The sequence below is a fragment of the Euphorbia lathyris genome, chromosome 8, assembly GCF_963576675.1.
Source record: "Euphorbia lathyris chromosome 8, ddEupLath1.1, whole genome shotgun sequence".
Taxonomy (NCBI): Eukaryota; Viridiplantae; Streptophyta; class Magnoliopsida; order Malpighiales; family Euphorbiaceae; genus Euphorbia; species Euphorbia lathyris.
The window spans coordinates 68013484-68030782 of NC_088917.1; the positions used below are offsets into that span (position 1 = coordinate 68013484).

At 38.6% G+C, this 17299-nt stretch overlaps 2 non-coding genes across 2 annotated transcripts; both read right to left on the reverse strand.

Moving 5' to 3' along the window:
• Positions 1-107, reverse strand: LOC136204364 (small nucleolar RNA R71). The gene has a single exon (XR_010675207.1). It is a non-coding gene; the product is annotated as a small nucleolar RNA R71 (small nucleolar RNA).
• Positions 108-10358: 10251 nt separating this feature from the next.
• Positions 10359-10465, reverse strand: LOC136204417 (small nucleolar RNA R71). The gene has a single exon (XR_010675259.1). It is a non-coding gene; the product is annotated as a small nucleolar RNA R71 (small nucleolar RNA).
• Between the last annotated feature and the right edge of the window lie 6834 nt (positions 10466-17299).

Consider the following 17299-nt stretch of genomic DNA (forward strand, 5'->3'; position numbering starts at 1 on the left):
AAGCTCAGAAACGAGGTTTCCCATTTTGTGCAAGAAGAAGATGAATCACTAGCCGAAGCATGGGAAAGGTACAAGGAACTACTAAGGAGAGTACCCAATCATGGCATTCCTATGTGGATGTAGATGCAGAACTTTTACAATGGGGTAACCAACATCTATAAGATCCAGATCGAATCTATTGCCAATGGAAATCCCAAAGATCTGGAACCTCAGGCCTTGTATGACCTTATTGAAAGGGTAGTAGCACAAGTTACAACTGGCACTCCACCATAAGTGAAGGAAAAAGAGCAGGAAATGAAGATGTTGTGTCAAAATTGACAGGCCAGGTAGAACAGCTTGCTAGACAGCTCAGCAAGATAAATGTGTCTTCAATTCACAACGAACCACCATTCAATGACATTTGTGATTTTTGTGGAGGGCTGGATTTCAATATAAATTGCCCAGGAGTCAGGCAAGGCAAGGGTGCACCGACAAAATGCGACTATGCGGGGTACAACCAAAGGAACCCGCCTAACCCGTACTCTAACACATATAACCCTGCCACAAGAAACCATTCGAATTTTGGATGGACAGGCCAGCCGAACCAGTAGGAACAACCGAGATATCAACAACAGCAAGGAGGACATTACCAGAGACAATATCAGCAGCATTACAAACAACCTGTTCCACCCAAGGAGGACGTGGAGCCAGATATGAAGACGATGATGATTCAGTTCATGAAACAGACACAAGCTTCAATTAAAAATCTGGAAACACAAGTCCATCAGTTAGCTGCATCTACTTCAAAAGGGAAGGGAATAATGCCAAGCAACATAAAGCCGAATCCAAAGGGCGATGTCATGGCGATAACTCTGAGATCTGGTAAGCAAACCCAACCCATTATTTCTGCTGATGAAAATGCTGAATGTGCAGGAACATCCAAAGAAGCTGAAGGGGAGCAGGAACAAGCTGTTCCCAGTGAAGAAGAAACCAGGGAGACAACCATTACCAGTGAGCAGGATCAGGGGGAAAGCGAAAGAATGTATAAGCCACCTCCGCCGTATGTTCCACATGTGCCATATCCAACACGGATGATTAACAAAAAGCTGGAAGAACAAAATTCTAAGGTGTTAGACACCTTAAGGAAGTTACACATCAACATCCTTTTCGTAGAAGCGCTGGCACAGATGCCGACATACGCAAATTTCCTCAAAGATATCCTGTCAAACAAAAAGAAGCTGGAAAACATTTCCACGATCCAACTCAACAGAGATTGTTCGTCAATACTCCAGAACAAGCAGCAGCTTCCGAAAAAGCTAAATGATCCAGGGATTTTTTCTATTCCCTGTTCAATTGGAAGTTTAATTATTGAAAATGCACTCTGTGACCTAGGAGCTAGCATAAACCTTATGCCATATTCTGTGTATGCTAAACTAGGATTAGGAGAACCACAACCAACCAAAATGTCTATTCAATTGGCCGATCGGTCAGTATGCTATCATAGGGGAGTTGTGGAAGATGTGCTGGTCAAAGTAGGAAAATTCATATTGCCTGTTGATTTCATTATAATGGACATTGATGAAGACTTGCATGTTCCTATTATCCTAGGTAGACCATTTTTAGCCACGGGTAAAGCATTGATAGACGTAGAAGAAGGATGACTGTTCTTAAGAATTAATGGGGAGGAAGTCATTTTCAAAATAAACGAAGCAATGAGACGAGCTAATAATAATGATGACACATGCTGTTTCTTAGATGAATTCCAAAGTCTATCTACTTTGTAGGAACAGGACACTCTGGAAACTCTATTGGGAGAAGAGGTGAACTTATGTGAAGGAATAGGCTATTCCATTGAGTCCAACGTACCGACTCCACCTTTAGATCCTACTGTCCCAACTCATCAAGAACCATCAGAGATACCAACTGTGCCATTATCTAAGCCAGAATTGAAACCGTTGCCCCCACACCTTGAGTATGCCTTCTTGGAACCACCTAGTGGGAGCCCAGTGATTATATCCTCAAAGCTAACTCCTGATCAGAAAACTCAACTCATGGAGGTGCTGCGAAGAAATAAGGATGCAATCGCATGGAAGATTGATGATATAAAAGGTATCAGCCCAACAGTCTGTGTCCATAGAATCTTGATGGAAAAGGATCACAAGCCCTCTATCCAACCACAGTGCAGATTAAACCCCCACATGAAGGAGGTTGTGCGAAAAGAAGTGATCAAGTTGCTGGATGCAGGGATTATTTATCCCATTTTCGATAGTGTATGGACAAGCCATGTTCATGTTGTACCAAAGAAGGGAGGAACGATAGTAGTACTCAACGAGAAAGACGAATTGGTCCCTACAAGAACTATCACCGGATGGCGAGTTTGTGTGGACTATCGGAAGCTCAACGAAGCCACAAGGAGGGATCATTTTCCCTTGCCCTTCATTGATCAGATGTTGGAGCGATTAGCGGGATATGCCTTTTATTGCTTTCTTGACGGTTATTCAGGATACAACCAGATCACAATTCACGGTGAGGATCAAGAGAAGACTACGTTCACATGTCCATATGGGACCTATGCCTACAGACGAATGCCGTTCGGACTGTGCAACGCTCCAGCCACTTTCCAAAGATGTATGATGTCCATTTTTCATGATATGGTGGAGTGGACCGTAGAAATCTTCATGGACGACTTCTCAGTTTATGGAGACTCTTTTGGAAATTGTCTAAACAACCTTGAAGATGTACTTGTGCGATGCAAGGAGACTCACCTGGTCTTGAATTGGGAAAAATGCCACTTCATGGTTACGGGAGGAATCGTTCTCAGGCACAAAATCTCAGACAAGGGGATGGAAGTAGACAAGGCTAAGGTGGAAGTAATAGAGAAACTAGTTATTCCAACTAGTGTCAAAGATGTAAGAAGCTTTCTGGGGCATGCAGGATTCTACTGCCGGTTCATCAAAGATTTTTCAAAGATTGCGTTGCCTTTGTCAACACTACTTCATAAGGACGCGGAATTTTCCTTTGATGCAAGCTGTCTCAACACTTTCGAACTATTAAAAGGCAAGCTGATCAACTCGCCTATACTGGCAGGACCAGACTGGGAACAACCTTTTGAGATGATGTGTGACGCGAGCGATACTTGTGTGGGAGTTGTTCTTGGACAAAGGATAGAGAAGAAGTTTAGGCCAATTTATTAAGCAAGCAAAACATTAAACGAGGCCCAGCAGAACTACACCACTACAGAGAAGGAGCTTCTTGCAGTTGTGTATGCCTTCGACAAATTTCGACCCTACTTAGTGATGTCCAAAGTTGTTGTGCACACAGACCACGCTGCGCTATGCTACTTGTTCGTGAAAAAGGATGCTAAGCCTAGGTTAATCCGCTGGTTATTATTGCTTCAAGAGTTTGATCTCGAAATTAAAGATAAGAAGGGAACGAAAAATGTCGCGGCTGATCATTTGTCAAGAATTGCTCACCAAAGCAGCCAGGAACAACCAAAGATTTTGGAAAGATTTCCAGACGAGCGTCTATACGCCGCACAGCCTGCGCCATGGTTTGCCAATATTGCTAATTACCTAGCAATTTCGCTTAAGCCTCACAACCTATCCACTAATCAGAGGAGGAAGTTTTTTTTGCTGAAATTAAATATTATTTTTGGGAAGAACCCTATCTTTTCAGTTTGTGCGCCGATCAAATTATTCGAAGATGTATATCTCAGGAGGAGGGACAGGATGTTTTAAGCCATTGTCATGATCGAGAAGCTGGAGGGCACCATAGCGCTAGCAGAACTGCAGCCAAGGTTCTTCAATCAGGTTTTTTCTGGCCAACACTTTTTGAAGATGCCAATCTGTTCGTTAGCACTTGCAATGAGTGCCAACGAACAGGCAATATCTCGGCTAGAAATGTCATGCCCCTAAATAACATAGTTGTTTGTGAAATCTTTGATATATGGGGCATAGATTTTATGGGACCATTCCCTACATCTTTCGGGCACAAATATATCTTGGTAGCTATTGATTATGTGAGCGAGTGGGTCGAAGCAATGGCTAGCCCCACCAATGACGCTCGTGTGGTAGTTAAATTCATGAAAAGGCTGTTTGCCCGATTCGGGGTCCCACGAGCAATCATCAGTGATCAGGGAACCCATTTTTGTAATGCTAAATTTGAAAATTTAATGGGAAAACTTGGGGTCTCTCACAGAATTGCCACACCATACCATCCACAAACAAGTGGACAGGTGGAGATTTCGAATAGAGGGATCAAAAGAATTTTAGAGAAAATAGTTGGCAATTCTAGGAGGGACTGGGCGAACAAGCCCGATGATGCTCTGTGGGCATATCGAATAGCCTATAAAACACCAATTGGCATGTCTCCCTTTAGATTACTGTACGACAAGTCTTGTCACTTGCCGGTTGAAATGGAACACAGGGCTTTTTGGGCATTAACATTTTTAAATGTTGAGCCACAGGCTGTTGGAGATCAGCGAAAACTTCAACTCTGTGACATGGAAGAGTCTAGGCTGTTCTCGTATGAAAATGCCGTGAATTACAAGGATAAAACAAAGGTGTGGCACGATAGAAAAATCCAGACCCACGAAGGTCAAAGAGTTCTCTTGTACAATTCGAGACTCAGGTTGTTTCCTGGGAAGCTGAAATCAAGATGGACGGGACCTTATCTAGTGCACAAGGTGTTTGGTCATGGTGCCATTGAAATTGGCAGGGATGGATAGGAACCGTTTAAGGTAAATGGGCAAAGACTGAAACCCTATCTGGAGAACGATCACACAAGGAAGATCGATACAGTTCACTTCCAGGATCCCCCACGCCATTAGAAGATCGAACATGGTGTTCGCTACAAACACCAATTGTAGCACAAGTAACATTGCATTTAAATTAGTTTCAATTTCAAATTTTGTTAAGTAATGTCAAAAGTAGTTTAGATCCATTTTGTGTCGAGCAGTGGTCCGTAATGAGTATCTCCGGAATAAGCACAGTTGAAACTTACACCTTTTCATAAGGGTCAAGTTTTACGATTTTACTTGTTCAAATAGGGAGTTGATTTACCCATCAAACAGGGCTATCATTGGAAGTTGGGCGGCGAAATAAAAGCCTGAAAAGTAAAAACGTCTAATCCTATGTCACTAGGCTCTTATTTCGTTTGCTCTCTTTTTCTTGATGCAATCGAACGGATAGGGGAGTAGTAAATTCAAAATTTGAAATGTGTCCGTTCGTCACCCAAGGGTCTATTCGAAGGTACGCGCCTTTTGCCAATTTGTCCAGGTGGCGTCCTTTCGACCGCCCTCATAAAGACGGGTTGGTAATAGACCATTTCATCTCTCCCTACTTAAGGAGACCTACCTCATTATGGTCCATTGCTCGATTTGTTTTCTTTTTCATATATTTCTTTTCACTAGTCACCATATGCTCTGTTCTCTTTACCATTGGGAAACCCTATTTAAACTTGAGCACAGCATGAGAACTCGTGGCTCTGGTAAGCAGGTAAAAATTGAGGGCTCATCGAAGAAATAAAAAGCTAAGGGAAAAATGATGGGGGTAGACTCAGTTGCTTTCGTTCCGGACGAAAAATTGGTGAAAAAGCTTGCTCAGTTCAAGGATGCGGCCACGCAGAATTACTACAAGGAACTTGCGCAACTAGAATTCGGGCCGGTGAGGACAGTATGGTGGGACACCTTAAAAAGGCTCAAACTTGATCAGCGTGTGCGGAGGCTCATGGAGGCAGGCCATTTCGGCTGCTTCTTTGAAATGACTGAGCCGGCCTACAGAGAACTCACGTTGGAATTCCTGGCCACTTTTAAGCACAATCCAGAAATCACAGACCCCGACGAAGAAGGCAAGTTTAGCTTCAGGCTGATGACTCACACGCAGCGGCCTTCGTTGAACACGTTCAATAGTTTACTGGGTGCTACGGACGATGATGATCTGGAATCTGAAGGCTACAAGGAGGCATTTATTCAGACTCTTGAGGTGTTTGACCCAACAGCATTCTGGCATTCCATTTCGGGCCAGCAGAGGTATGACGGTAGCATTTCCAAAGCGTCGAATATTGATGACTATGCCATCCGCTACCTGCATAAACTGGTGTCTGGAACCATCTTTGCCTGAGAAAACCAGGCTACTATTCCCCATGCCGAATTGACGGCCTTGTGGAGTATGTCGATCGGGCCCAGAATGAACTTAGGTTATTGGTTTGGGGAGTACATCAGCAACTTCAGAAAGAAGAATTCCTCGGTCATTTGCTGTGGAAGCATTGTAACTCGGATTGCAGAAGAACTTGGGGTTTTTAAACCAGAGGACCGCACCCGGCTCACTGTGGTGAACCACCCTGACCAGATTGATCTAAGGAGCCTACAAAGCATGTTGTTTGGGAAGCTGGTGAATGGCAAATGGGTATGGATGGCCGACTTTGTTGAAGCAAGGAGAGTTGAAAGCCGCAAGAGAAAGAGTGAACCTACTGTGTCTGTTTCCTCTGAGTCCGAGCAGATTGCGCCCGAAAAAGACCTCGCTTTTTACAAGAAATGGGCAAAGCTCACCAATGATGATATTGTTAGTAAGTTCGATGCTTTGTTTGCGCAGAATGTGGCTAACCGAGACCAGATCCATGCTCTTGAGCATAAAACTGTTGTTCTGCAACAAGAAGTGGATATGCTGAAGCATGTCTGTATAGAAGAGCATGGGCGGGAAAGTCCTTCGGGTACCTCGGTTAAAAGTCCGGTAAGAGCGAAATCTGATGTCCCTGAAACAAATGCCGCTACCTCCTCGAAAGGGGATGGTGCTGCTCCTGCTAAAGATCGAGAGGTTGATTCCTCTCGTTCCCCACTTGTCTAAAACCTCAAACTTGTCGCTATCCAAGCATCCGGTAACACTTATAACCCTTCTTTGTTTTTATTGTTACACTCCCATGTTATCATGTTATGATTCTTTTATCCCGTTGTTAGAGTAACATTGAGGACAATGTTAATTTTTATTTGGGGGTGGATTGCATGCGTTTAAACTACTGCAAAACTACTTGAGCATAACATGATAAAAAGATGAAGCATGTTGTTGTTGTAGTATGATAAGTTTAAGCAAATTTCCCTCTAATAAAATCTTGACGTCCTCATTAAGCAAATCGCATAATGTGTTTATGTAGTCATTTCACTTTCTGATCCATTTCGAAACTGATTGTGCTTTTGTGATTGCAAATTTGAGGTAATGGCTTTGTTTTATTAGCTGAGCTCCCTTTTAAATAGTGAAATTCTGAAAAATTTCAAGTTTTAACTCAATCTTCACTTAAAGAATCTCCTGCTCCAATGCAAAAGCCCTGAAATGTGAGAACTTGAGCCTACATTAGCATGAAAATGCGATGATTCTTCATGAGAGGGCTAGTGCATATTGTCTTTAGGTAGGTATTGCTTTGGGTGCCTAATCAAAATGGTAAAATTTTGGATGATCATAGGAGGAAAAAGGCAGTTAGATCCCAAGTTCACTCCACAAAAAGCCTACCTGTGCTTTGCACTCACATTTTTAGGATAGCCAACTTGAGCCTTAGCTTATTCTTTCGCAAACACAAATTTAAGGAACCAATTCCCTTCACTGTAATCCCAAAAACACCTTGAATTTGTCTCATGCTCAGAACAAGTTGCTCGAGAGAAAGAAATTTTTTTTTTTTGAGAAAATCTGTGTTTTTAATGATCAAACGGTGAAAGGATGACATTTGAGGATTGAATAGGAATTTTAAAAGATAACAGGAAAGTGTTTGAATTAGTCTCTTAAATTTTTGGACAAATGCTTACATCTTGAGACTAAAGTCAAATGTTTGGATAATTATGTTTGTGTATTCAAGGGATAGTTTGGTCTCTATTGTGAAACAGGCTGTGCGTAATGATCTGTGCTAAGTGCCGAGTATGGTGAATTGCATTGCATGTAGACAAAATTGATACACTTAAATTGCCAATTCACGTCCATACCTTAGCCTTAGCCTAACAGTACAACCCATGTCAAGACCTTTTGACTATGATCGGAAAATTTTTGATCCATCGAGATAGGTCCAATAAGCAATGTCATAACCTAGCGATCATAGTACTAAGCTGAGGAGTGATGATACTTTCCCACTATGGCAACAAAGGCCATTTGAGAGTGTGTGAATCCTCCTGAACTTAGTGAGGCACTTGGAGCATTGCAAGTGGTTTAAATGAGGATTGAGGTTCAATTTGAAGCTTTGAGGAATTTCATAAGAAAAGGATTTATATTTTCATTCTAGCAAAAGCCTCATTGGCGGTCACAAATTGTTCAAAAAGTTCTTCTTCTTAAATTCTTTCTGTTTGAATCACTCTCCTATAAATCTGTTTCCCTTATTTCTACATAAATTCCTTCTGTAAATACTCCTTCGATTATTCTTGCCTAAAACTATTCTCTTGTGTTATTTTTATCTTTTTGCTTACTTGAGGACACGCAAGGATTTTATTTGGGGGTATTTGTTGGGCATGAATATGACTATAATTAAACAGCATTTTAATAACATTTTATGTGCATTTCAGGCAAAATATTCCGAAATATATGGGCTTATAAGTGTTTTATGCAGATTGTATCGATTAAGTCAAATGGGCGATAACACAGCCTGTTTGCAACAAACCATAAGGAGTCGAGCTTCCTTTGATCCAGCGGATTTCCGCTGTATACCCGATGACGGATAGCGACTGGACAAGTGTTAGGAGCGGCGCTGCAGGTGTAGAGTACGCAAGGAGGCAGGAAAGCAACATGATGAAAAGATGGATCACCCCTTGAGTGTTCAAGGGTCAACTTAAATTAATCATTCCCTAGTATTAGTAGCTGTAGGAAAACAATCTTTTTGTAATATTTGGTGGCATGGTTCGTTTTTCTTCCTTTATATAGATGTAGTCGAGGGAAGGAAAGGACACACCTTTTACTATTGAGACAATCAGTTTTAGTTAGAACTTTTGAAGAGAGGCGAAGCTCTCTTAGGATGATGATGCCTCCAATGGATGTCTGTGGAATTAATGGTGGCTATTCACTCTTCACTATGAGTGAGTAGTCGTTTTGAATGGGTTTGGCCAGTTAGGGCCGGTTATGTAAGTCTTCTTTAATCTTATTTATGAATGAATGTTGATATATTATGATGTGCTTGACAAATCCTTAACTCCATTGCTAAATGCATGTATGTTAGTGTTAGATGCATGATAGGACACTGCTTTCATCTTCACGGAACCATTTGTCAAGCATTCAACCCCGAAACAGAAATGTCAGGAGGTTGCCTCAAGTGTTTTCTTTATAGAAATACTGTTTAGATCGTAATGCAAGAAAGAACCAATTTTGGGGACGCTTAAGGTTGCAGTACGTCTTAGAATCTTAAGAACACACGAGAGTTGACTTAAGTGAGCATTAAAACAGAGACCTTGGCATCACTTTACTTCATTCATGAATAAATAGGATGTTTAGAGACTGAAAGTGACCTGTTCTGCATTCTTATCATTAAGTACTCTTTGAAATCAACTAAAGATTTGATCTTGTTTATGTTTGAACAACACCTCTCAAATTAAAGAATTGACACACACCACACACCCTGTTCTACAAAGTATTTCTTGTAAACTTTGATCCTCAATCCCTGTGGATACGTTACTGGACTTATCATTTTATTACTTGTATCTAGTGCACTTGCTAGAGTCTATTCTGAGGACAACAAGTTTTTGGCGTCGTTGCCGGGGATTGAAAGCAACAAAGTTTATACGAACTTTTCTGTGAAACAAGGTGTTTTTAATCTGTTTGCTAAATAGTGCAGCCAGAAGGAATCTTTATTAGTTTATGCGCAGAGCTGGACCTCCTGTTTTTCCTATCGATCTCGAATTAGAGAGAACGTGTAGACGAAACAGAGCGGGAACTCGACGTACAAGACAAAGAGAATGACAAAGAGAGAGAAGAATTGCTGGAAGGGTACCACCCGAACAACCAGTTCAACCAAACCAAGAAGAAGAAGGGGAGAATAACAACCCTCCTGTCATGCGAATTAGAGATTATTCAAGGCCAACCACGGAAGGACATTCATCATGTATCGTGTTGCCAAACGAAGGGAACAACATGTTCGAAGTGAAAGCGTCGATAATACAAATGTTACAAGCCGCAGTACAGTTCAACGGATACCAATCAGAAGATCCAAATGGGCATATTCTAGAATTCATCATGCTGTGCAACACGTTCAGATCAAACAGGGGCGTTTTTGACGACGTAATCAGACTGAAGTTGTTTCCTTTTTCCCTAAGGGACAAAGCGAAGACTTGGTTGAACTGCTTACAACCAGGAATGATCACCACTTGGGAAGAAATGGCTAATGCGTTCTTAATGAAATATTTCCCACCATGATAAGCCATTAAGCTCAGAAACGAGGTTTCCCATTTTGTGCAAGAAGAAGATGAATCACTAGCCGAAGCATGGGAAAGGTACAAGGAACTGCTAAGGAGAGTACCCAATCATGGAATTCCTATGTGGATGCAGATGCAGAACTTTTACAATGGGGTAACCAACATCTATAAGATCCAGATCGAATCTATTACCAATGGAAATCCCGAAGATCTGGAACCTCAGGCCTTGTACGACCTTATTGAGAGGGTAGTAAGCACAAGTTACAACTGGCACTCTGCCAGAAGTGAATGAAAAAGAGCGGGAAATGAAGATGTTGTGTCAAAATTGACAAGCCAGGTAGAACAGTTTACTAGACAGCTCGGCAAGATAAATGTGTCTTCAATTCACAACAAACCACCATTCAATGACATTTGTGATTTTTGTGGAGGGCTGCATGTTGGGGTTTAGTGTCCTATAGACAATTACCCATAGTCATAAGATTCTGTTCAAGGATGTAGTTGATGAAGGATCGAATTATACTGTAACTAATACGGAAAGGTCAACGACAGAATCAACCTGTCTTCTTATAGCTCTGGGGGAATGTTTCGGATCTACCAATCACAGTTCGCGTACTCATTCCGTTATACAAAGATTAAATATAATTCTGAGAAAAATTAATTTAAGAGTTGTATACGGCTAGAAGCAATAAGAACCTAATGGGTCACACATAAGACTTGGAACCCAAAAGAGAAACAGATGTCAATTAATTGATGGAAGCCCAACTGAGACCACTAAGGCCCAGTAACATGAGGGGGGTGAATTTATGTATTAAATACATAAAGGAATTAATTTATTTTTAAACAATTATAATCAGATTATGATTGCGAATTAAATTAATTATAGGATAAATAAGTTAGGAGGTTTAATGAGATTAAATTGCTTCTATTATTATCCTATCAATAAGTTATTATTATCTTTATATTTAGATATAATTATAGATAATAATAACAAGAGTATTATTCCAAATATAACTCTTATTAAGTAACCTAATTCTATCTAACTAGGGTTTAGATACAAGAGGTTATTTATACCCCTCCTATTAGCAAATTTCGGCTAACCCTAGTCTCTCCCGCAGACTGAGAATTTTGACCACTACAGTAGAGGACGGAATTCCACCGATTGCTTCCGAATCAATTGATTTCATCTCTTTCTTTTTCTTCTTGATCTTGCGTTGATTAATTAGAGGCAATCTATCTTGATTGCTATTACTTGGTTGAGTTCTAATCGTTTACTTATATGTTTTGTTATGTTCATGAATGTAGAAAAGACATACAAAAGGAGAAATTCGTTTTGCTTCTCCTACATCTGGTCAGTTCAGGATTTCGCGGATTCCCGGAGATTGAACCGTCGGATCGTCGTGATTTGTGGACAGGAGCTTCTAGACATATTCTTCCACGTTTTCGCCGTTGGGATTGTCGTTCGGAGGTCTGGAAGGTCTGTTCGAGTACTGACAGATTAGTAGACAGTTTCCATCTCTTTTGAAGTTGTGGGCACTTCGTTTGCAACGGTAGATTGATCGTCATAAAGGTATTTATGTTCAATCCCTCCTTATATGAAATAACGATTAACGGATCTTGGGAAAAGGAAATAGGTAAAAATTTTATATTTCCGCTGCCAAACGTTTGCCTATTTTCCTTCAATGGTATCAGAGCCTGCGTTAAATCCGTTATTTCATATATGAAAATAAAAGGGTTTTCAATCAGATTGAATAGATTTATTGTTAGGTTAATTAATCAATTTGATTCGGTTAATTAATCTAAATATAAATGGTTAAGATGAGATTAAGATATACGTGTTTTGTGGATTAAGGGTTTAACCGTTTGAATCGTTAAAAGAGTTAATTCGATTAATCTTTGAAAATTTTGATTTTATTAACGATTTAAACGAAACGGTTAGAATCGATTAATTAGATATATATTTGAAAATGGTTATATAAATATAAACTGAGTTATATATATATATATATATATATATATATATTCGAAATTAAAATTTAAGTTTTTAATTAAAAGAGTTTTGATTTAAAACAGAGTTTTAGTTTATATAAAACAGAATGCATCAAAAGTTTTGATATTTATTTGATTTGAAAAATTAAATAAAGTTAAAAAAAAAATTGGATATATGTAATTCGCACATAGTGCGAATTACATATATCAGAGTTGGACTCCAACTCTTAATGGTTGGACGGTTATTGCTGCCCTTTTGGCAACAATGCCATCCAACGTTGCGGATATGATCCGCAACGGGGACGAACCAGTCTTCGTTCCCGTAATGTGTATTTTCTGTTTTGATTTTTTAATTGTTTTGGTTTTTCGGAAAACTAAAATTAAAATATATATAGAATTAATTGATCCACATGATTTAATCGTTGTCTATTTTAAATTGTATAGATTGAATTCAGTTGTCTAATTAAGATGTTTTAATACGGTTAATTAGATAAACTATTTCATTGATACAAAATTAAAATTTAGAAACAACGAATCAGCCCATATAAATTTGTTAATCGTTATAATTAATAAAAGGATATGGTAATGGTATGTGTTTTAATTTGATTTTGCAAACCGTAAATATACTTGATATATTAGTTAATCACTTTAAAAGGTTTTGGTAAAATGATTAAACACAATGATGTATAATCTCTCGTCTTAAAAGTTTTGTGTTCTGGAATTGATTTTACAAAGTTTAATTATTTGTATTTGATACGGTTGAATTAAACACGTTAAATAATCTTGGTAAAATAATTGAACACAAATAATTAATAAAGTTTTGTATAGTTGTATTAATCTAATAGGTTAATATAGAAGATACGAAACTGATAGAATTAAAATTGGATGAAAGTTAATTTGATGAGTTAATGTGATTAACCTAAATATTACATAAGTATTTGGAGTTATGGACATATTTGGACCCTCTATTTGGTCTTTTGGTATTTTTGAAATAGGACCTGCGAGTCCTGCCTATCTACTATCTATTGTAATTTCTCCTCTCATCTAATTCCCTTCAAGTTAATTGAAGTTTTCTTTAGTAGTATAGAAATTAATATGTAATTTCAAGGCGTCATGGAGAAGACGGAGGACCTAAAGAGAAATATGTAATAGTTAGTATTTCCCTAGGTTTGGCCTTTTATTCCGTCTCTGGCTCGACGGAATAATTTAGATAATATGTCCATAACACCAATGTATGTGTCTAATGTATGCTAAAGCAAATCAAGACTAAGTTAGATTATGAGACTTAAAATAAAAATCCCTCACTAATTAAAAGTTAAGTAAATAAGCAAGTTATTAAAATCAGTTGCCCCTCCCTAATATTATAATTCAGTCGGCAGTACTGGGGGCCTTTGGGTTGTTGAGCAAACTCAAGCTCGGGGTCTTATGGTAACACCTGAATTATCGAAAATCATTCTTTCATGAATATGGGGTAATACTTAAATTAGATTATGATAATTGGATGGGCAAACCCATGTTATCATAAACTAATGGGCAATATGGTTGGGATTAATATGAATAGCATATTAGTTACTAATGTGGTTAGTAACCCAATAACCTAGGAATCACATTAAAGATGTGATTGATTATATGAATTTACCTAACGAATGAGACTAGCTTGTTGAGCAAACTCAAGGTGAAATCTCAGGAGTTAGGATCATAGCTCACTAAAGGATTTGTGAAATTCTTTGAATTAATATGGAGGGCTATTAATTTGGCAAAATAGTGGGAGCAATTCAAAATGAATTAAAAGACCTATAATTTTAAATTGATATACTTTAAAACAAATAAATAAACATACGTCACTCTATCTCACTCTCAAGTTAAAGTAAATACTCTGAATCATCATATCTAAAATGGATCTACATAATATTTTAACCGATAACAAATTGAATAGTTCAAAATTCACCGACTACTTCGGCAAACTCAAAATTGTTTTGAAGTTCGAAAAGATTGGACATGCCGATGCCCAATGCCCTAGTAGATGATGCTCCTGCCAAAAGGATTGATGTTTGCTGGAAGCACCAATCAGATGACGAACGTACAGGATGTATCACACTTGCATCTATGGCACTTTGTGTCAAAACGATTGACTACATCACCGAAACTTTCTAGTATTAGATTTGAATTAAGTGTTGACTTAGTTCTGCAGATTTATTCATAAGCTCATCATGAATAAACTCAAAGACCTCTATAGAAGAGCTCTTGAATATGCTCAAGTCAGTTGAGCCAAAATCTTAAGAAAGTGATGTCAACACTTGGTATTGAGGGATCTCACGAGAGAAAAGGGAAGTTTCCCAATTTTAAAGAACCCAAGTTAATAAAAGCAAGTAAGGAATGCCACCAACATGGTAAGGAAATGGAAGAAGAACTGTAAGAAGTACTTAGACTCTCTCTAGAAGACGGGTCAGGATGGTGCTTTTACATTTGGAATTAAAAGATAGATAATTCAACCTACTTGTGGGAATGTCACCTAGGCCATATAAACGAAAACACATGTTCAAGCTTCATCAAGAATAAGCTTATAAACTCAGTTGATTTTTGAATCAATGGACACATGTAAGTCTTGTTTAAAGGCAAAGATGACAAAGACACCTTTTAGCAATAAAGGAGAATGTGTATCAGACACTCTAGGACTAGTACATTCAGATGTAGTTAGTCATATGTCAACACAAGCAAAGAGAAAGGTTCAGTCACTTCATTAGTTTCATAAGATGATCATACCAGATATTGATACATCTTCTTGATGAACCATAAGTCAGAAGCTTTTGAGAAAGTTCAAATGATTCAAACAAGAAAGACTATTTCGATTAGATCAAGGCAGAGAATATTTTTCAAATGTTTTCCTGAATTATCTAAATGAATATGGATTCATTAACAATATGGACTCCTCCGTATACACCACGATGTATCTGAAAGGAGAAATTGTACTCTTTTAGATATAGTACAATCCATGATGAGCATAACCTCTCTTCCAAAGATGTTCTACGACTACACCTTGGAAACCGCCTTATGTACCTTAAACCGAGTATCCACAAAATCCGCCAGTTCTATTCCATTTGAATTGTACATGGAAAAAGAAACCCAGTTTCTCTTTTATGAGAGTTTAGGGGTGGTCAGCATATGTTAAACACATAACATCAGATAAGTTAGATTCTAAATCTAACAAATACTTCTTCATTGGATATCCGAAACAAAAGTAGGATATTGCTTCTATCATCCAGATGATCGAAAGTAACAGTATCCAAAGACGCTATACTTCTAGAGAAAGAGTTTCTTCTAGAAACACAAATAGAAAGTGAAATTGAACTTGATGAAGTTCAAAAGGAAGGATATGCTGAAATAGCGGAAGCGATGGTGGAACACGAATCTGTCTCACAAGATGAGACACTGGTGACATTTTACTAACTCATAGGTCTGGTCAAGTTCATCAAAATCCCTAAGAGATTTTGTATTTCTAGTGGGAGCCGATGAAATCCCAAAGAGATTTGGATTTCTAGTGGGAGACAACGAAGAGGTTCAAGTATTAGACGATGAACCTACAGCTTATGAGGAGACTCTTGCAAACCTATACATGTAAACTAGTGGGAGCTCATATGAGCCTTTACATGTAAACTACTGGGAGCTTGGTCGTTTACTTAGTATGACATTTCGATGATATTCTACTAATGGGAACGACATAGCTACACTGCAATTGGTGAAAATTTTGGTTATCGGATAAAATTCTCCATAATAGACTTAGGAGAAGCAGCTTACATCTCAAAGATTAAAGATCTAAGATTAAAAGGCTGCTTGACCCCTCCCAGTCTAAATGCATTGACAAAGTGCTCAAAGCGTTTTCGCACTAGACCTAACATCATTGTTACTTTAGCATGACAAAGTCGATTATAGGTCAATCCAAGTGATGATCACTGGATTGTTGTCAAGGACAATTTTAAGTACTTAAGATAAACTATGGACATGTTCCAAGTATATATGGAGATGATAAATTGAAAGTTGGAGACTTTCGGATATAAGTCATCAAACAGATGAAGATGATTTCACAGAATACAAGTTTATTCTGAAAGAGGTACGGTTAGCTGGAATAGTTCCAAGCAGGAAACTGTAGCTGAGCCAAAGGTCAAAATCAGAGTATGTAGCAGCTTTGGAAGCAGCTGATAGGAAGTTTGGAAAGGTAGTTCATTAATGAACTAGGTGGTGTACCTAACATTGTTAATGAGATTAACAATAGAGTTGTTGCTCTTGCCAAGGACCCGCAGTCTCATAATACATCCAAACACTACCTCAGTCGTTACTATCTCTACTGAGAGATAACAACAAGAGTAGATGTGAGAATCAAAACAGAGTGCCCATAAAAGGACAAACTTATAGATCCATTTAAAGAATGCCTTACCCCAAAAGGTTCATGGTGGTCATGCGAACGCTTTTGGGAATGTTTTTAGAAACAATTAGCTTTAGTCCAAGTGGGAGTATGTTGGGGTTTAGTGTCCTATAGACAATTGTTCTAGGATATAAACCGGCTGTAAATGAATTGTTCTTTATATCATTTGTTTTAATAAGATATGGTTTCATAACTGTATAAAGGCAACCTCTTTTAAAGAACTAAATAAGTCTAATAAAAGGAAATCCCTAAGTTTGTTTAAAGTGATTATAAAGTGTTCATACAAGCATGAAGTGAGACGAAACTTTATAATAAACTAATAAACTTAAAACCACCCCAAGTCAAGTAATATGTTTAGAAATAGGATTGACATATCACTGTTGAGACTTGCATGTAACAATGTCTTCTGTCAAGACAGAGAGCTGATCTCACAAGCTTCAGATATGCAGATATCTGGATAGTTACATGGATCCGATGAAAGGGAGTTCATTAGGATTGGGGACCCGACTTGAGATAACATGATGGGTAGATTTATCCTTGTCACC